Source organism: Impatiens glandulifera, chromosome 8, assembly GCF_907164915.1.
Source record: "Impatiens glandulifera chromosome 8, dImpGla2.1, whole genome shotgun sequence".
Taxonomy (NCBI): Eukaryota; Viridiplantae; Streptophyta; class Magnoliopsida; order Ericales; family Balsaminaceae; genus Impatiens; species Impatiens glandulifera.
Genome location: NC_061869.1, coordinates 45,686,355 through 45,708,993, shown reverse-complemented (window position 1 = coordinate 45,708,993; position 22,639 = coordinate 45,686,355).

Sequence of the window (22,639 nt, the reverse complement as noted above, 5' to 3'; positions counted from 1 at the left end):
GTTAGCAACTAATAGATCATGTTTTCATGATCTATATAAAAAGTTATAAACCTATAATCTTCATACAAAGTAGGACCGATAATCTTCAGTCTTGATCGAGACCATGGACCCAGAAAATTGACCTAGGACATAGACAGAGTACCGGTGTTCTTGAGTTAGACCGAGTCATAGGACCGGTTTTCTTGAGAAAGTATCGAAAAATTCGACCGAGGATTTTCACCTATGACCGAGAGGTCTAATATTGGACCGAGAAATCTTGATTTGGTACCAAGATTCCAAGACCTAAGACCGAACAATTTGAGTTTAGAACCGAGCCTCCTGAATATCAGGGCCGAAGCCTCAAGTCCTTAGACCTAGTGTTCCGAGCCTTGATCCATACTACCCTTGGTCTTGATCGAGCCCATCAGGGCCCATACTTGTAAAAACGTACCCAAGCCCTAGTACTTTGGTACTAGGGTCTGTTTGGTTCCACTTTTCAAAATCCGAAATTATTTTTATAAATTTGGAACACTAATCCATTTTCAAATAATCCTAAAAGGTCAAAAAATGAGTTTTTAAATATTCTCGGCATATTTCTGAAAAAGATATTTTAACTAAGGCCGCGTTTGAAATTTGTTTTTAAACTCTAATACTTGTCTGATAATTTCTAGGTCTTCTACTCAATCTTATATAAACACAATCGTACGTACGCACTTCTAAATAATTTTGTACAATTATTTACGTAATCTAAACATATCCTTGTTTAAAACCCTCAGACTACTAATTAAAGGAAATAAATATTATAAATAAATCTTTTGAAATCTAGACTTTTAATAAATCTTGGTGGGCTATAATGTCAACATCCTGGCTACTTTCATCCTTATCCAGTTTGCTAGATGAGTTCATGGGTGTAGAGGTAGTTGAACAGTTCTCCATGCCAAATTTCTTCAGCAATTCCCTAGTATACTTTTCTTGATATATGAAGATGCCAACTTCAAGTTGCCGAACTTGAAGACCAAGGAAGAACGTCAGCTCACCCATCATGCTCATCTCAAACTTATCATGCTCATCTCAAACTTATCATGCATCAGTTTATAGAATTTCTCATATAATTTGGAGTTAGTTCACCCAAATGTGATATCATCTACATAAATTTGAATAAGTAATACATATAAATCTTTAACAAATTTGAAGAGTGTTTTATCTACTGTGCCAATAATAAAATCATTCTCAAACAAGAATTTAGTCAAAGTATTATACCAAACTCTAGGACCTTGTTTAAGACTATATAGGGTTTTATTTAATTTGAAAACATGATAGGCAAAGAATGATTTTGAAAACTAAGAGGTTGTTCAACATAAACATCTTTATTTAGTAGACCGTTAAGAAAATATCTTTTAACATCCATTTGATATACTTTAAAGTATTTAAAAGTGGCATAAGCTAGGAAGATTCTAATAGCTTCAAGTCTAGCCATAGGGGAAAATGACTCCTTAAAGTCAATTTCTTCCTCCTATCTATATCCTTGAGCTACCAATCTGGCTTTGTTTCTTACTACTAGGCCAGCTTCACTTAGATTGTTTCTAAAAACTCATCTAGTTCTAATAACAGATTGATCATCTAGTCTTGGAGTTAGATGCAACACTTTGTTTCTTTCAAATTGATTTAACTCTTCATGCATAGCATTGATCCAATTTCGATCCAGAAATGCTTTATTTATTTTCTTAGGCTAAATTTGAGTGATAAAAGAAGATCTTGCAAATTCATCCATTAGTTGTTTTCTTGTTCTAAGAGATGCATTAGGATTACCTATTATTTGTTTAGGTGGGTGGTTCCTGTTCCATTTGAAATTCGGTCCCTGAGGGTCGGTCGTTTAGTCAGCTGGCTCAGAAACATTTGGACTGTTAGCAGCATGCTGACTTATAGTTTGTATGTCTGGTTGAGCATCAACTGCTTCAACTGGCTGATCAGACGATCTGTTTCTGATGATCTGACTTCATCATCACTATCAGATTGAAGATTTGCATCTTCCAACCCGTTAGCAACTTCAATGATTTCGTTATAATTATTTTCAATAGATTCATCAAAAACTATATGGGTAGATTCTTCAACAGTGAGAGTTTGTGTATTAAACACTCTATAAGTTTTGCTAACTGAATAATAGCCTAACATTATGCCAGCATCTTTTTTAGCATCAAAAGTAGTCAAATGATTTTTATCATTGTTAAGAATAAAACACTTACATCCAAATATATTCGAAAATATGAAATTTTAGGAACTTTAACATAAAAGATTTAGTAAGGTGTTTTATTGAAATACTTATTAATCATTGATCTATTTTGAGTATAGCATGTTGTGTTAATGGCTTATGCCCAAAGTTTTTGAAAAATACCTAAATCAGCTATCATTGACCTAGTTTCTTTCTTTAGTGTTTTGTTCCTCCTTTCAGCAACGTCATTTTGTTGTGGAGTTTTCTAGTACTAGACAACTCGTGTCTAATACCAGATTCCTCAAGGAAATAGGGCAGACTTCTATTTATAAATTCAGTTTCTCGATCACTTATAATCTTCATGATACTTAAAGATTTTTCATTTTGTAGTCTTCTAAGAATTTAAAAAAAAAAAATCAGCAGTTCGATCCTTAGATACCAAAAATATTACCCAATTAAATCTAGAATAATCATCAATTATGACAAGGGTATATCTCATTCGCCCTAAATTGGTTACTTGAATTGGACCAAACATATCCATGTGCAATAATTCTAAACACCTGTCAGATTGAGTATTTCAATTATTTTTAAAAGTTAATCTAACTTGTGTACCCATCTCAGAAGAAGGACATACCATATCTTTGGAAAATTTCAGTTTAGCTATACCAGTTACTAAATCTTTTATGTAGATGTTGTTCATAGTTTTAAAATTAAGATGATTTAGTCTTTTATGCCATAGCCAATTTTATCATTTTTAGCTCTCATGGAAACAAGATCAGACGTCTTATGCTTCCAGTTCATCTTATAAGAATTTTCTACTCTATTTCCTGTTAGTTAATAAGGCATGCATGTTTTTGAAAATCTACAGTATAGCCGTTGTCACACATTTGACTAACACTAATCAAGTTATAACATATATTTTCTACCAACAACACGTTGTTCATAGTAAAGTTATTGTGGATAATCTTATCCTTACCCACGGTTTTTACCTTTGCTCCTATCACCAAAAGTGATTTTATTGCATTTGGGTATGTCAGTTAGAAACCAACTGTTTCCTGTCATGTGTCTAGATACCAAATAGAGTCTTCAAGGTAGGTGTCCTGAATTACCTACACAGTTACATATTTACATCTTTGGTACCCATATTCACTTGGGTCCGTGGTTAATTAGTCCTCTGGGGATCCAAATTTGGGTTATTTTTATGGATCTTCCATTATGAGTTATTAATAAAGCAAATGATTTAGGTTTGACAGATATCTTTGTACTTGATGTTGATTCCTCAATTTTAGGAGATGAGTTTTAAAGAGAACTTCTTGATTTTCTATCAAATTTTTGTTTACCAGACCAGCTCGCTGTTCGCTTCTTGGGCTTAAGCCAAGTTGACTTTTGGTCAGTTTGCTTAACATACATAAGTTCATCTTTTCAAGTCAAGTTATCACAACTGTGATTAGTTCCACAGTCAGTTAAATTTCCCTTGAAAAATTGTATGGGTTTAAGCTCGCCTTTTGTTGTGTTCAATTTTTCTTGGACTCATCTGTGTTGCCATTAACAAATCCTAAACCGTATTTGTATCTAGAAGGCCTGTGCTAACTAATCAGTAAGCTGACGGCGTATCCTTTGGTTTGCAGTAGAAAGAGTTTGAAATGATTGCTTGAGCTTCTCATTCTTAGATAAGAGCTCAATTATTTTTAAAACTTCTTATTCAGTGTTTTGAGATGAAGAAGTGCTGTTAGTTTTGTTTATAAAATTTATTTCATTAAATGAATTTGATAGCTTCTTGTACTCAATGACCATGTCATTGAGTGCAGTAGTTAAGTCATCTCTTCTGAACTAGTCAAAAGAGAAGTCAAATACCTCATTGTCGTCTGACATGAAGCATTTAACGCCTTCATCCACACTTTCTCTTTAGAAGTTGTTATCTGAGTCGCTGTCAGCCCACTTGCTCTTGCTTTCCTCAGCCAACAGAGTTTTTTGAACTTTCTTATTCTTCTTATCATAAGCCTTCTTATCATCCCTCTTGGACTTTCTACAGTCCGCCTTGAAGTGACCTGGTTTGTCATAGTTATAGCACTTCAAGTTATCTTTGGATTCATTCTTTTAATTATTATTATTAGAGTTAGACATAGAATGTGTCCTCTTCATTAATTTGCCAAATTTTGTTAGGATCGGGGAAGCCCTTGGAGGACCGGGGTGTTTCCGGTTTCAAGAAGGGAGGCCGCTTACAACAACACACAATACTTTGGTGATAGTCCGGTTAGAGACTATGACCGTTCTTAGCACTACACAAACTGTTACAGACTCTTGAACCGGGTTCAAGGGCGGAAATGTATGTTTCATGTTGAAGCAACGTAAGCGACTTTAGATGATGTTTTAGAAGGAGTCGGTTTTAGAAATATGAGTGGACCGGTTTACAGAGTACGATTAGGTTAAATAAGTGAGTAATGAAAGCAAAGAAAGAACACGAGACAAGGATTTTATGGATGTTCGGAGCAAACTCTCCTACGTCACCCCTTCTTCTCAGGTTATGAGAAGGATTTCCACTAACTTTTATAGTTACAATAACACTGTCGGTCGAGCCCAACTTCGCTACTCGCCGGTTACACCAACTCACTCTTTGATGTAATACAACAACTCAACACAACACGATACAGAAAGCTTCCGGTTTTATACACACCGGTTTTGGAATATAGGAGTTTATCTCTCTAACTTATTGCGTTTATGATTCGTTTTTCGTAATCCGTAACTTTCATTTAATGAAGACGTTTCGTCTTCCTTTTATAGCTGAGAAGAGCCAACGGTCACTTTCTTCTCTCTCCTCTGGATTGGTTAATCGTTATCACGCCGGTGCAGAGAGATTGCTTGCACGCTTCACATTCCTCAACACTTGGCAGTCATGCAGGCAGCTCTGAGCAGAAGATGACATAATCGGTTTTCAGATTTGGACACGTGTTGAACATGCACCTCAAGTTGTCAACTTCAGATCAATAAAGCATCATTGCTTTCCTCGCATGCTTCCGATCGGATCTGATCTTCTTTTATTCTTTCAAGACACGTTTCTTTCGTCATGGTACGTCACTCTTGAAGTTTGAATCTTCCGGTTTTGTGTCTTGTGCAGTATGATCCGACTGGTATGTAAGTTTTTGTCTTTGCTGACCGGTCGCTTGAGAGAATAAAAATCGGTTCCTCTGATCTTTAACTTGATCACTTGGAACTGATTTCTTTGAAATATAGCAGCAATCGGTTTATGATCCCCCAACTGGTTCATACGGTTTTGATCTGTATCTGCACATGAAAATTAACAACTGTTTAGTTCGTCTGGCCGGTTCCAAAAATTAACTTACTTAATTTTTCTATCAATTTCTCCCTTTTTGATTATTTAGAATAAATATTCAAAACTTGTAATGTGTGGCCGGTTTGAAAATTAACTTACTTAATTTTTCTATCAATTTCTCCCTTTTTGATTATTTAGAATAAATATTCAAAACTTGTAATGTGTGGCCGGTTTGAAAAGCTTTATTTAGCGACTTGAGTATTTATTATTTATGAGTTTGAAGAAAATGTTTCAAAGACGTGTGTTTGATTTTTGAAGAAGGTGTGTGAAAACTAGCGGAGAGAAATATGATAAAATAACCAAGTTCAGAAACATAGTTAAACATAAGCTATTTTGAAAGAAGAAAAGAGAAAGATTAAGACTTGGATGGTCCCCCCTTGTGAAGCTCTTTTTCCAGTTCTTTCTCAAGCCGTCTTCTTTCTTCCTCTTCTCTTGCCTTCCACTCCTTGTCGCGTCTTTCAGCGTCAATCAGCATTCCGGCCCATACACTTGAATGACTTGGAGTCTTTTTGCTGAACACAAAACCGGCACACACTGGTTTTGGTGGAGGAAGCGGTGGAGCAATAATTGGTCTGAAGCTTGGAGTTGCGGTTGAACCTTCAATTGCCCTTCTCTTCCGCTAGTTAAGTTCTTCAGTGTCCTCTTCCTCTTCTTCATCAAGAGGTTGCACATTTAGCACGACTGGTACAACTGCTCTTTGTTCTGCCCGCTTGATTACTTTCGCAACCGCGCTTCGTTTCTTCTTATTCCTTGTGTTCATTGAATGGGACGGTTGAACCGGTGGAGGTTCCTGGATACTTGCATGTTCCTCCTCATTGCACTTTTGGGAAAGCTCATAATCTTTGTCTTCAATCTCCTTCTGCACCCGTTCCCTTTCCCTTTCCTCTTCTTGCAGTCTCTTAGCGGTTTCAGCATAATACTCGATTTGCTGTTGAGTCTTGCTGACTTGGAGTTTGGACAACTCCCCAATTTTGAATGGTCATTGCCTGCAGCATGTCTAATAATGGAGCGGTTGCGGTTTGGATGGACTCAGCGATCAAGGATTTTACTGAGGTCTGTACAGCCGCATCTATCATGGACCTGATAGATGTTTGAACGGTGTTTGCGATTTCGGTTTGTACAGATCCCCGTATAGTATTTGACAGATTAGCTTCAGTCGTTGCAATCCTCTCATCGGTTGCGGTTTTATAACTTCCAAGGCATGAATCAATTGTATCAACCACCGCTTGCTTCATTTGATCGATTTCCGGAGCCTATAAATAGATAAGATTTCTTATGGAATCATATACAAATGATGTCTCGACCTATCGACAAATAGGATTTTCAGACAGAATCTTGTATGAACGATTAGCGCACCTATCAATAGATAGGGTTTCTAAAAGAATTATATACAAATGATGTCTCGACCTATCGACAAATAGGGTTTTCATATGAAATCATGTATGAACGATTAGTTCCCTATCAATAGATAGGGTTTCTAATGGAATCATATACAAATAATGTCACGACCTATCGACAAATAGGGATTTTAGATAAAATTGTGTACGAACGATTAGTGGAACTATAAAAAAGATAAGGTTTCTAACGGACTCATATATAAATGATGTCTCGACCTATCAATAGATAGGGTTTTTAAACGAAATTGTGTACAAATGATTAGCGCACCTATTAACAAATATAGTTTTTAACCATATACAAACGATGTCTTCACCTATCGACAAATAGGGTTTTCAGACAAAATTGTGTATAAATTATTAGCGCACCTATCAATAGATAGTGTTTCTAACGAAATCATATACAAATTTTGTCTCGACCTCGACATATAGGGTTTTCTGATGGAATCATATATGAAGGATTAACGCATCTATCCACATATAGGGTTTCTAAAAGAATCATATACTAATAGTGTCTCGATCTATCGACAAATAGAGTTTTCATATGAATCGTGTGTGAATGATTAGTGCACCTATCAATAGATAGGATTTCTAATGGAATCATATAAAAATGATGTCTTGACCTATCGACAAAAAGGGTTTTCAAACGGACAAATTTATGAACGATTAACGAATCTATCCAAAAAGGGTTTAAACGGAATCATATACAAATGATGTCTCGACCTATCATTAGATAGCGTTTTCATATGGAATCGTATACGAACGACTAGTACACCTATTAATAAATAGGGTTTTTAACGGAATCATTCTCAAATTATGTCTCGACCTATCGACATATAGGGTATTTAGACATAATTGTGTATAAATGTTTAGCGCACCTATCCACAAAGGGTTTTTAATAGAATCATATACAAATGATGTATCGACCTATCAATAAATAGGGTTTTCATATGGAATCACATTCGAATGATTAACACACATATCAATAAATAAATTTCTAGTGGAATTATATACAAATGATGTGTCGACCTATCGACATAAATGAGTTTATAAATGATGTCCTGACCTATCCATAGATAAGGTTTTAATACGTAATCATATACGAACGATTAGTGCACATAACAATAGATAGGGTTTCTAACGAAATCATATACAAATTATGTCTCGACCTATTGATAAATAGAGTTTTGAGACAGAATCGTGTACGAACGATTAACGCACATAACAATATATATGGTTTCTAACAAAATTATATACAAATGATGTCTCAACCAGTTGATAAATAGGGTTTTGAGATAGATAGGGTTTCTAACGGACTCTTATACAAATGATGTCTCAACCTATCTATAGATATGGTTTTTAAACGAAGTCGTGTAGAAACGATTATTGCACCTATTAACAAATATAATTTCTAATGAAATCATATACAAATGATGTCTTGATCTATTCACAAATAGGGTTTTCAGACGGAATTGTGTATGAATGTTTAATGAACCTATTAATAGATTTGGTTTTCAGAAAGAATCGTGTATGAACGATTAGCGCAACTATCAACATATAGGGTTTCTAAAAGATTCATATACAAATGATGTCTTGACCTATCGACAAATAGGGTTTTCATTCGGAATCGTGTATGAACGTTTAGCGCACCTATCAACATATAGGGTTTCTAAAATATTCATATACAAATGATGTATTGACCTATCGACAAATAGTGTTTTCATACGGAATCGTGTATAAAATATAAGCGCACCTATCAACAGATAGGGTTTCTAAAAGAATCATATACATTTGATGTATTGACCTATCGACAAATAGGGTTTTCATACGGAATTGTATATGAACGATTAATGCACCTATCAATAGATATGGTTTCTAATGGAATCATATACAACTTATATCTTTACCTATCGACAAATAGGGTTTTCAAACGGAATCTTGTATGAACGATTAACGATCCTATCCACAAAGGGTTTATAATGAAATTATATGTAAATGGTGTCTTGACCTATCATTAGATAGGGTTTTCATATGGAATCGTATACGAACGATTAGCGCATCTATCAACAGATAGGGTTTCTAACGGAATCATATACAAATTATGTCTCGACCTTTCGACATATATGGTTTTTAAATGGAGTTGTGTATGAACGTTTAGCGCGCCTATCAATAGAGGGTTTCTAATAGAATCATATACAAATGATGTATCGACATATCATTAGATATGGTTTTCATATGGAATCGTATTCGAATGATTAACGCACCTATCATCAAATAGGGTTTTTATGGAATCATAAACAAATGATGTCTCGACCTATTGACATATAGAGTTTACAGATTGAATCGTGTACAAACGATTAGTGCACCTATCAACAAATAGAGTTTCTGACGGATTCATATACAAATCATGTCTCGACCTATAAATAGATAGGTTTTTCATACGTAATCGTGTACGAATGATTAGCGCACATATCAATAGATAAGGTTTCTAACGGAATTATATACAAATGATGTCTCAATCTATTGATAAATAGAGTTTTCAAATAGAATCGTGTGCGAACGATTAACGAACCTATCAATAAATAGGATATCTAATGGACTCATATACAAATGATGTCTCGACCTAACGATATAATGAATTTTTAAACGGAATCATGTATAAACGAATAGCGCACCTATTTACAGATATAGTTTCTAACGGAATCATATACAAATGATGTATTCACTTATCGACAAATAGGGTTTTTAGATGGAATCGTGTATGAATGATTAGTGAACCTATCAACAGATAGGGTTTCCAACAGAATTATATACAAATAATGTCTCGACCTAACGATAGATAGGGTTTTCAGAAGGTATCGTGTATGAACGATTAGCGCACCTATCAATAGATATTGTTTTCATACGAAATCATTTATGAATGATTAGTACAACTATCAATAAATAGGTTTATAACGGAATCATATACAAATGATGTCATGATCTATCGACAATTAGGGTTTTTAGATAGAATCGTGTACGAACGATTAGCGGACCTATAACCAGATAGGGTTTCTAACAGAATTATATACAAATGATGTCTCGGCCTATAGAAAGATAGGGTTTTCAGTGATTATCGTGTACGAACGATTAGTGTACCTATAAACAAATCAGGTTTCTACTGGAATCATATACAAATGATGTCTCGACCTATCGACATATAGAGTTTTCAGAGTGAATTGTGTATGAACGATTAATGACCATATCCACAAATGGTTTATAACAGAATCATATACAAATGTTGTCTCGACCTATCATTAGATAGGGTTTTCATATGGAATTGTACACAAACGATTAACGCATCTATCAACAAATTGGATTTCTAATAGAATCATATATAAACAATGTCTCGACCTATCGACATATAGGGTTTTCAGATGGAATCGTGTATGAACGTTTAGTGCACCTATCCACAAAGGGTTTCTAATGGAATATTATATAAATGATGTCTCGACCTGTCATTAGATGTGGTTTTTATATGGAATCGTATGCGAATGATTATCGCACCTATCAATAGATAAGGTTTTTAATGGAATTATATATAAACAATGTCTCGACCTATAATTAGATAGGGTTTACATACGGAATCGTGAATGATTGATTAGTACACCTATCAATAGATAGGTTTTCTAACTGAATCATATACAAATGATGTCTCGATTTATCGACAAATATTGTTTTTAGACGAAATTGTTAACGAACGATTAGCGCACCTATAAACATATAGGGTTTCTAATGGAAACATATACAAATGATGTATCGACCTATCGACATATAAGGTTTGCAAATAGAATCGTGTGTGAACGATTAGTGCGCCTATCAACAGATATGATTTCTAATGAAATTGTATTCAAACAATGTCTCGTGACCTGACCTATCGAAAGATAGGATTTTTAGATAGAATCGTGTACGAACGATTAATGCACCTATCAATAAATATAGTTTCTAACAGAATCATTTACAAATGATATATTGTACCTATCAACAAATAAGGTTTGAATTACAACTAGGTTTTAAAACTGCATAAGTACGAATTATCTCACGTACCTATCAATAGATACGGTTTTGGATACTTAATAATAATTAGGGTTTTAAACGGGATCTTGTACAAATGAAATCAAGTACCTATCGACAAATAGGGTTTAGATACCTAATTATAATTAGGATTTTTAGCGGAATCATACACAAATGATCTATTGCACCTATCAATAGATTGGGATTGGATGCCTAATTACAACTAAGGATTAAAACGGGATCGTGTACGTACGATCTCACGTACCTATCAACAAATAGGGTTTTGGATACTTAATAATAATTAGGGTTTAAATCGGGATCGTGTATGAACAATCTCATGTACTTATCGACGGATAGGGTTTAGACACTTAAGTACAATTAGGGTTTTTAGCAAATTCGTATGCAAACAATCTATCGCACCTATCAACAGATAAATTTTGAATACTTAACTTCAATTAGGGTTTAAAACGAGATCGTGTACGAACAATCTCACATACCTATCAATAAATTGAGTTTTGGTGACTCGATTTTGCGTATTTTGCTTTGTAAATATCGGTCGTGGCTCTATGCCTTTTAGGAGAATATTTTAACAGAATCATTTTTTCCCTTTCTTATTCCAAAATAACCTTCACAACTAATTTCAAAATCAGTGGGCATTCTTTAGGTCTTATTTATGGACAAATTACTCATGTTTATGGATAAAAGAACATTTTTTTGTTCCCCAGTTCCTATCCTTGTTTATATTTTTTTTTTGAGATTGGAATGAACCTTAATCCTTCTTAATGAATTATAATGTTTCGAAACATATTCGAGCCTAGGCTTTGAACATCTTTTCTGTCCTTTGTGATGATTTTACTTTCATCAAGGAATGAGATTTCTTTTTCACCAACTTTTGAGACAAACAATTATCTAGAATCATAACCCTCGAAGAAGATAGTCAATATTTCAACATTTTGACAAAAGAGTGTAACTTATTCTCCTAAAACGAGATCGTGTACGAACAATCTCACATACCTATCAATAAATTGAGTTTTGGTGACTCGATTTTGCGTATTTTGCTTTGGAAATATCGGTCGTGGCTCTATGCCTTTTAGGAGAATATTTTAACAGAATCATTTTTTCCCTTTCTTATTCCAAAATAACCTTCACAACTAATTTCAAAATCAGTGGGCATTCTTTAGGTCTTATTTATGGACAAATTACTCATGTTTATGGATAAAAGAACATTTTTTTGTTCCCCAGTTCCTATCCTTGTTTATATTTTTTTTTGAGATTGGAATGAACCTTAATCCTTCTTAATGAATTATAATGTTTCGAAACATATTCGAGCCTAGGCTTTGAACATCTTTTCTGTCCTTTGTGATGATTTTACTTTCATCAAGGAATGAGATTTCTTTTTCACCAACTTTTGAGACAAACAATTATCTAGAATCATAACCCTCGAAGAAGATAGTCAATATTTCAACATTTTGACAAAAGAGTGTAACTTATTTTTTGTTGCTTGGCCGTAAACCACATTTCTCGAAAGTCTACTCATCGCAAAAACATTTTTAGAGAGGTTTATTGATTTTCTGCTAGGGTTTTCATTTACCATTTTTCTCGTTTTTTTCTTTTGTTAGCTCACGGGTATATCTGGTAGAATCGGTACTTTCTCTTACCATAACAATCAAGACTAGAGTGTGAGTAAGCAACGAATAATGATTTCAATCCTAAACCACTTGAGTCGTTTCTTTTTTGTTCCAAGGATATATCTGGTAGAATCGGTACATTCTTCTCTTGATGTAGCAATCATTTATAGATTCTGAGTGATCAAGAATGGTGATTTCAATACATAAACCAACACATGAATATTTTTCATTTTTTTTAGAGATTTTTGGGGTTTTTCCGATTCTCTTTTTGGCATTTTAATTTTTTTATGTTTTTTTATACCAAAGTATCGAGTTTTAAACATCTCTTTCTTTTACAAAAGTAATGATGAGGTGTCCTTTCTTAATTTAGGTCTTTGAGCCTCGCTTTTAATGGGTTTAATTCAGATTATTTTTCTTCAAAAACTTTCAATGGAGGGTAACTCTAAAGATAATCACCTAAAATAAAAAAATAGCTTATGACCGATATCCCTTGAATCATAGTTATTGTGAAATCCTAGGTTTTGTTTATGAGAATATCACTAAATTGGAAACGATGTTCTTAGCTTTACCCCTACTTGTTTCATAAAATCCGACACATCGGCTCTAGAATGAGGTCAAGACTTTCTTCCTTTCTCAAAATATTTTATATTTCTCTTGATGAAGGGACTGGAGTTTTATTTATTTATGTGAGACCGTGCCCGCAAACTTGCAGGTTGCCTACGTATCTTCTCTCCATTATTTTTTTGGACTAAAAAGAATCAGGTCTCCATAATTTGGACATGAGTCCTATTTCCAAGTTACAAGTTATACAAAACATGGGATTGGATTCTGTTGAAATAAGATTATTTCAAAGTCGAGCTTTAAACCGTCACGTGCATCTCTTGATATTATACAAAATATCTTTTAAGCGCATCGATATTGCTTGTGAAATAAACTCTTCTTCTTCTAGATTAGATAGGGGAAAAACTCCTCTAGAGAGGATTTTCTTAACTGGGAAGGGTCTTTCCCATTGGGGTTGAAACTGGCCCTTGGGTGTAGGAGTTCTCGAATTTATTTAAGAACTAGATCACCTTCTTTGGGGTTTCTAAGTTTGACATTCCCATTGAAGGTGTTTACATACGTTTTTGGTAGGCTTGGGTTTTACATAAAGCATTTAACCTCTTATCCTACATCAACGTTAGTAGGTCATATCGAGATTTGAGTTAATCCTCTTTAACAATGTGGCTCTATAAGAGTATTCTAAGGGTTGGAATCTCAATTTAATGATTAGTAATACATCCATACTGTAAAATAGAGAGTAGGGAGTTTCATTCGTCGAGGTTCGAGCGGTCATACGATATCCACATAAGGCATATGACAACTTCTCATACCAATCTTAATATGTGTTAATCATCTTCTTGATAATCCAAATCACGTTTTTGTTTTCCGTTTCAATCGCTCCATTGGTTTGGGGTCTATATGGAGATAATTTGGGAAGATCGATCTTGAACTCATCGGGGAAATTGCAACAATTTTCCTTGGAAGTGTCGACCATTGTCTGAAATTAGGGCGTAAGGAACACCATATCTAACGATGATGCTAGTTCGGATGAACTTTTCCACTTGAGATGATTTCAAGACCTTGTAAGAGATTTCTTCAACACTTTTGGTGAAGTAGTCTATGAAGAAGAGTATGAACTTGTGTCCATTTAATGCTTGGGGATAGATTTTCCCGATTACGTCGATGCTCCATGTCGAAAAGGGCCAAGGGGATTTCATGTGTACAGGGAAGAAGTCGGTGTATGCTTCAAGTTAGCATAGATTTAGACTTGATGATAGCTCCTAACATAACTTACACATTTTTTTTCGAGGTTTTGCATATAATATCCTAAACAAAGTATTTTCTTGGTTGTAGCCATTCCATTCGTGTAGTTCTTCCATGATCCTCTTGGATTAAGGATTATCTATACAGAACATGTTTTGACCTTCAAAAGATCGAAGGTAAAGTCTATTGGCGATACAAGCGTAATTGGTGGAATATTGGCGCAAGTCATTCCTTAGCTCGGAAATGGGAAGGGTATTCTCCACACTCAATGTATTTCTTGAGAGTACGATACCAGGGTTTAGCAGCAATCTCACATGAAGTTTGGCTCTCGATTTAAAAGTAGGTCGTTTCTTTTGTCATATTTTAAGAGGTTTGACTTTAATTCTGTCAGGAATTTAAGTCATGGCTTCCAAAGTATCGAGGGCATCTAAGAAGCGGTTTTGGCTTCTTGGAGCATGAAAATTATACTTGATAAATTTGTTCATGAGTTTAGTCAAGTGGGCGTGATAGGGTTTCAAGTTTTCCCCTTTCACTTGCCACATACCATTGCATTGGGATATAACCAAGTTAAAGTGACCAACAACTTCTAAGTTAGTTTTCCTTTTTTCGTATATCAATTTGAGACCCGAGAGGCATGCCTCGTATTCAGCCTTGTTATTGGTGATGTGATACTCGAGTTTTATGGATATTGAGTTGTATATCCCTTTCAGGTCAACAAACAAAATTACAATTCCATAAACCTACTTTCTAGAAGCTCCGTCAAACATTAGTTTCCATGTGTGTGATGTTATATTCATAATTCCTTAGTTGGGGAATTCGAGTTCGTCTTTTAACTCAACAATGATGGGTTGGTCAGCATGGAAGTCCATAATAACTCTTTCTTGATAGACTTATGTATTGTATAGGCAATGTCTTATTCAGATAACATCATCATTCATTTGGCCAGCCTTGGCGATAGATGAGTTCATTGAAACAATAAGTGAAACGGGTCTAGTCTTGATACCAACATGATGGGGTGGGCTTGCATGTAGGGGCTCAACCTTTTAGTGACCCATGTAAAGGCCCGATAGATTTTCTCAGTTGGAGTGTAATTAAGTTCACACCAAGTCATCCTTTACTGAGGTAGTATACAGCCGTATCAAGTTTGTTCTCGTTTTCTTGAGCCAATAGGCTTCCCATATTTGTGTCTATTACAGTAAAGTATAACATGGATGAATATCGGTTCTATGCGGCATGAGTATGAAAGGAAATTTTAATTAATCCTTAATTATGTGAAACGGTTGTTGGCAGTCTTTATCCCATATAAACTTTTGATCTTTCTTCATCAGACGGTTATTGGATTACATGTCATAGTAAGTTTGTTGATGAATCAACTAATGTATTGCATTTTACCCAAAATTCTACAGACCTTTCTTTCGTTTCTAGGGACCAACATAGGAATGATTTCTTCTTTCTTAGAGGGATGAACTTTAATGCCCCTTTGTGTGATTAAGAAGCCCATCATTTTACTAGTTGTGACTCCGAATGTAAATTTTTCTAGGTTGATTCGTAGTTGATATTTCTTGATTCATTGTAGGAATTTCTCAAAGTTTAGGATATGTCATTCTCGATCCTTCGATTTAGAAAACATGTCGTCGACATATACTTCAACTTCCTTGTGGATCATGTCATGAAGGATCATGGTTGCTGCCCTTTGATAGGTAGTTCATGCGTTCTTAAGATTGAAAGGAATGACACGATAACAAAAGGTTCATACTTCTATTATGAACTTAGTCTTTTCCTTGTCCTGCAAGGCCATCAGGATTTAGATATATCCTAAAAACATATCCATGAATTATAGAAATTCATGATCGGCAACATGGTCCACTAGTATGTCAATGTGTGGTAGAGGGAATTGATCTTTAAGGTTGATCTTACACAGATCTTGATAATCTACACACACGTGTAGTTTCTTGTCCTTAATCAAGACATAGACAAATTTAGCCATCCATGTAGGATATTCCACTACCTTGAGAAATTCAGTTTCGAGTTTCTTTTAGACTGCTTCTCGGATTTTGTTCACGATATCCTCTTTCATTTATTTAAGATTTAATTTACTATCTTAGCATCAAGATATAGAGGAATGTGATATCGTGTGATCTTTGGATCAATGCTTGATATGTCCTTTATGATCAGGCAAAGACGTCTTTGTTGGTTTTTAATAGATTAACTAACTCTAGACGCTCTTGTGGGTTTCAAATTTGGCCAATCAATACGATATGAGGATGGATGTCCGTGTTTAAATTGATTTTCATTGTCTTTTCTATTACTACAAAGACAATATTGTCCTTGGTTTCTAAGAAGTGTTTGGTTTCAAATTTTAAGTCAAACTAAAAAGGAATGATCAGTTTTACTCATAGATTTGAAGTCTACTTCTTGTGTTACATCGAGGGGTTTATTAAATGTAAGAAAAGATGATCTGACAAGATTATTGTTCTTAGATTTCTTATAATATACAATATTAAACATCTCTCTACACATGAGAGGATATAGAGTTTTACTTTCGTCAATCATAGTATCGATAGATGAAATGGAGTTGGTTCCTTAAAGACTGGAAGAGCTGGCTCCTAAGCTTGTTGAGAATTAGTCAAGTACATATGTTGAGAACGGATCCATTGTCTATCAAGACCATTGGAACAATATTTCTATCCATTTGCATAGAAATGTAAATGGCTTTATCATGGTTTCATTCGGCTGATGGAAGATCCTTGTCTTCAAACTCGATCATGTTATGTTGTGATGTAGCCAATATGATCCCTACTAGTTCTTCAAGGTTGGTGTTGGTAGGGACATTGGCCTTACTTAACTCATTTATAATTGCTTTCTTGTGTTCGATAGAGTACATTAGGATTTCCCTCCATTTGCACAGAAATATAGAGGGCTTTATCATTATTTGATTCGGCTGATGGAAGATCTTTGTATTCAAAGTCGATCATGTTAAATTGTGATATAGAGAATATGATCCCTACTAGTTCTTCAAGGGTGGTGTTGGTAAGGACATTAACCTTACATAACTATTTGAGGACTGCTTTACTATGTTCGATAGAGTACATCTGGATTTCCCATATAGAAATATTGGAATTTTTCCTTTTCTGTTGACTCGAGAGGAAGTCTCCTGGGTTAAGAGCTCTGGGCTCAATCTCCCTTGTAGTTCCTACATGAAGTTGAGACATGGATAACACATTAGATGGCGTGGTTTTCATGCAACTGGGTTGGAAATCCGTTCCACCACGTGTTGTCGTGATGTCTATTAGGGTATAGATGTGGGCAGTCAGTTTTACTTCAACCATTTAGAAGTGTTACCACAACATGTGTTGAACTTCTTTTTGTGCCAGAGATCATTCATGTTGATTCCTAGTTTTGCGTTATGGACTGGGTCTAGTAACGCATTGGTGTCAAGGGATACTTTGTCGGTGGTGAGCATGTTGACTCGGTAATCCTATAGCAGATTCTTTTCTATTTTTGGTTAAGCGATCACGTTTTGATCAAACAAATCCTGGAACATGTGTTTGAGGGTGCTACAATGGTCAGTTGTGTGGAACTTTGCTTGATAGTAGTTGCACCAAGTGTTCCCATAATTTCCCAAGAATGGTCTGTATATTCTTGGGGAGAGGGGTTTAATGAGATTATTTCCATAGAGAATCTTCATCACTTGACCTAAAGGCATTCATAAGTTGTCAAAGACTCTAGGAGGTCTAGGTGTCGTTGGAGGTTTGGTTTTGGTAGGAGTAGTAGTACCTACCTTAGGTTGTGGAGGATTACTTGGGCTCATATTTTGAGGAGATTGTTCCTTCTAGGTAGTGGTTACCTATTGTACTTCTATCTTTTCTTTTATCAAGAAACAACTTGGGGGTGGGGTAGGTTAGACTTTTTCTCTTTTTCCCTTCTTTCTCGATATTATTATCGAGTTTATTGCCAGTCTTTAGCAATTTCTTTATATTATGGATGGTTTTGACGGTGAATCCAACAGTATATTGTCCGTTAATGTTTTCTGTAATCATATCGATCTTTGGTTGTTCACTTGGGAGGGAATCGATTTCCTCGTCAACATCATTCCATTTTTCGATAAACATGGAGAATTTATCATTCTCTCCTTGTTTGATGTTCCTCAACATCTTTCTTTGTCCTTCAAAGTTGAGATGCATTGAGAAACGTTCTATGAAATATGTAGCCAATTCTTCTTTGCTTTACAGATATACAATCTTTTGCTAGTAATACCAGCGTAGAGTAGCGTCATTAAGGTATTGAGGGAATAAGTAGAGGAATATTAGTTCTTCAAGTTGTAATGGGTCATTGTGGAGGAGTACATTTTAAAAATGACTAACGGGTCACTTTTTCCTATGTACTTGGTTAAGGATGAAAGCTTAACACCAACTACAATAACTTCTTATTCGACAACTTTCATAACGTCTTTCCAGTCATGGTGTTCTTCAATTCTTTTGCCCTTAGCTATCTTGTTTAGTTGGGCTTGCATTTCTGCCTGCGTGGCTTAAACTTGATCCATCTGACATTCATATTTCATTAGCGGTGGTCTATCAGCCGCTGGAATTTGTTTTTCCTTTGATCCCAAGGGTTTCGTTACCTCCACATGTTGTACCAATGTGGTTAGGTTGATGTCCTCTTTATAGTATTCTTAGAAAGAGACTTTCTTGATCTTGTTGCCCACCTGGGTAAGTCGAAACAAAATTTCTACGCCATTTCCTTTCTAAGGGTGTTTTCATGCAAAAGGAAGCTAGTTATATGCATCCTCCTCATTTTTGGAGTATTTATACTCCGAGGGTTCCCCATTCTCAGTGGGAACCCAAGATTTCTACCCCCTTTTGACTAAACTTGTACAATGGAAATGGATATGGCATGTGTAGGATAAATATGTTGTTCGTGGACTGGAATAGAAGTGGGGTTGAATGTATCTGCATCATGTCCTTGATTTTGGACATGATGCATGTAGGGTAAAGATGGAATGACTCTAGTAGACGGAGTCAAGCCAATTGAAAAAAAGGGGTGGGAATCGTATCAGCAGTCGGGTTCGCAACATTGGTACTCGGGACATGAATATCTTCAAACATATTTTTGAGGGCCATCATCATGCCCTTCATCATGTCTTGAATCTCACTTGGTTCCATATGAAGAAGAGAGAGCGGTACATCAGATTCCTTATCCATGTTCGAGTTTTCAATCGTATTTTTAATAAACCTAAATGTAATCGGGTTTGTTCGTTGAGTTGTGACACAAGAGAAATGCGGACATGCTGAAGAAAAAGTCTCTTACTAGCGTATTGTCTTTATTTCTCATTTTAAAACCATTACACATTTATCAAATAAATGCAAACATGTCCTAAATAGAAATAGACGTCCAAGCTAATAAATGATTTTTCATTCATAAAATGTTATATCCCAATGGATTATTTCGTTACACATGAACATAACATTTACACATGAACATAACATCTTATGCATGACATAAATAAACATAAAAAAATCTATACTAAGAGTCAGACTCGTAGTTTGGATCCTCCTCTACATATGTCTCAATGTGAGAGAACCTTCAGAACTCCCATGCCCTTCGTCTTCTAGAAAATTTGAGTCGTAGTCATAAGGGAGAGTCTCGTACGATCTGGTCTTGCTTATCTCCTCATGATCAGGCCTACCAAGTACCACGCTAGGCTGGTCTGATGGAGCAACATGTCCCTAAACTAAAGATGAAGCAATTGATCCAAGATCTTCATCTTCCGAGAAGTCTTCATCGCTCGACATGTTCATCTCTTCATAGGTCCCGTAATTGTGGTTCATGTCATTGATGATGGTTTCAAACCAATATTGCACTAATGATAAGTCCCATACATCTTTCCCCATTCTTGCATTGGCCTCATATAGCTCCGTTTTGATTGGCCCATCAGTTATGGGATAATAATCATCTACAGCAACACCAACACCAAGATACTTGCATATCTATTTACTTAACTACATTGTACAATAGGTTATAACCGTACAAAAGGTCATAATAAAAGGATGACCCTCCATGAAGGATGAGGTGTGCAAAATATGGTATAAAGGAACTAAAAATTAATGGGTTGGTCATCACTAATAGGATAGGGTGTTGAACTGCAGCAACTCTATGCTCAAGCCTCATAACTTGACCATAATACACTCCATCGATAGTGGGAGGAAGGAAACTAAGTTTTTCCATCATCCAGAGATATAGAAGGACGGTAGATCCTGTCGTGGACATGTGGGTTTGGCCAGGAATAGTCTAGCGCACCCCGAGTATTGTCTATACATGGAGAAGGCCCGAAAAAGCATAATGGGAATTCTCCATATGTAAGACGACCTCTAGAATATGTGAGGAAGGTTTCTGCACTGTTTCTAGTGAAAGAAGAAAATGATTCATCAGCATAACCAAAATCATTCGCTTGGTGATCTCTAGATCTTGTGGCCATTAGAATGCTCCAACCGCTTCCGCCACATGGCTATGTTGATACTCCATTTCGAATAAGAAAATGTGACGTATGTTCATCAACCGCAAACTAATCCCGTATGAGTTCTTTAGAATGCGATGCATCCTCCACCGATGGGAGGTACATCAGATGCTTGGAAGAGGAGTGAAAATTCATAATAAACTCCTCTACAATAAGAGCGATGCAATGTGACCAATTTTGTAGGTACGTATACAACTATCCCACCTCTTCTACATATGTAACATGAGTCATGTATATATCTCTAGATGCGCTAAAGATAGGATCTCAGGCAGCCTATAGCGAACACAATTAGAGGTGTCACTAAGAAACCTCAGTTGATACACATATATCATTTCTGAAGAAGATGAATCCATGTCATGTAAAGAACAGGTTTAAAGACAACATCAGTATGTATGTTTTTCATATTTTAGAAAATACATTTATGTTAATGAACGTCTATTCCTTATAATGTCATTCATGCAACAATATAATATAATACAATAATGTTACCACATGCATCCAATCAATTTGCTTAACCAATTATTTGAAAACCCATGTTACCAACCATGCAAGTCCTGTCTTAAAAAAGTAAAAAGACACTTGAATGCTAAATTCAATATAGAATTAAGACAAGATAGTACTTACAATAAAACATTGACTATTACTCGCATACATAATAAGTTCGTACACATAGTAACACAATACATAATAAGATGACAGTAAATAAAAGAAAACCTTGAGATGCCCTAATCACAAGAGCCTATCACATCATATTCTTCTTTGTGTTTATCTTCCGAACTAAGGTCGACAACTTCTTCAATGACGATGGGTTGGTAAAACACCCTAGCTTCAGAAATAACATTGATCCAATGCCTTGGAAACTGGACTTCCACTACACTATCCCACAAGGATAAAAAAAAGTGCAATAAAGATACACAGTGATGGCACTATGCATGCCGAAATTCCTTAAAAAGGTAGCATCCTCTAATCTCAGCACAATGATTATTGGGATATCTCCCATATCGTATCTCATGGTATCAAAGTTATACCATGGAACAATGAAGCAAAGGGGATAATCGTCCAAAACGGTTGAATGAGGATTAACATTCTCTAGCCTTTACAATTGAAGACGATCAAAGGACTGTTAGGGAGTGAAGGAAGTAGAAAAAAGTGCCACTTGTCTAACAACCAAAAGTAGAGGACCAAATGTGATCTTCTACGGGAAGAGGGCATTGTTCCCAAAGAGAAGTCTCAAAGACTGAGAACTAGACAAGCCAACCCTTGTGAAGAAATCGCCATAGCATGGAAAACTTAAATAAGGAGAATGGAAGGTCGTTCTCATCAGCAAGATGCAATAAGAAGTGGGACAACAACAGGAGCATGATACGCCTAATATATATGAAGCCTCTAATATGTCCCAAAAAGCGGAAAAAGGCATCATCTAACTTTTTCATGGTTATACACCCATTAACGGTGATCTAGAATGCATAGAACCTACTATACCCAAAGACGTCCTACAATAGTTCTTGTGGGTCTCTTGAATGATATGGTTCCATCAACATGATCTCTTTGAATTAAGATTGAATGATAAACTATAAATAGTCTATTGTAGGAAAAATGTGTTTCTCACTCTAATCTCGGAATAGTCATTAGTTTCAATTCTGTGAAAAGTTTGAGGTTCGAGAAATTTCAACCTCGATTTGTATGTCATGATTTTATTTTAAAATAAAACATTATTTTAAAAAATAA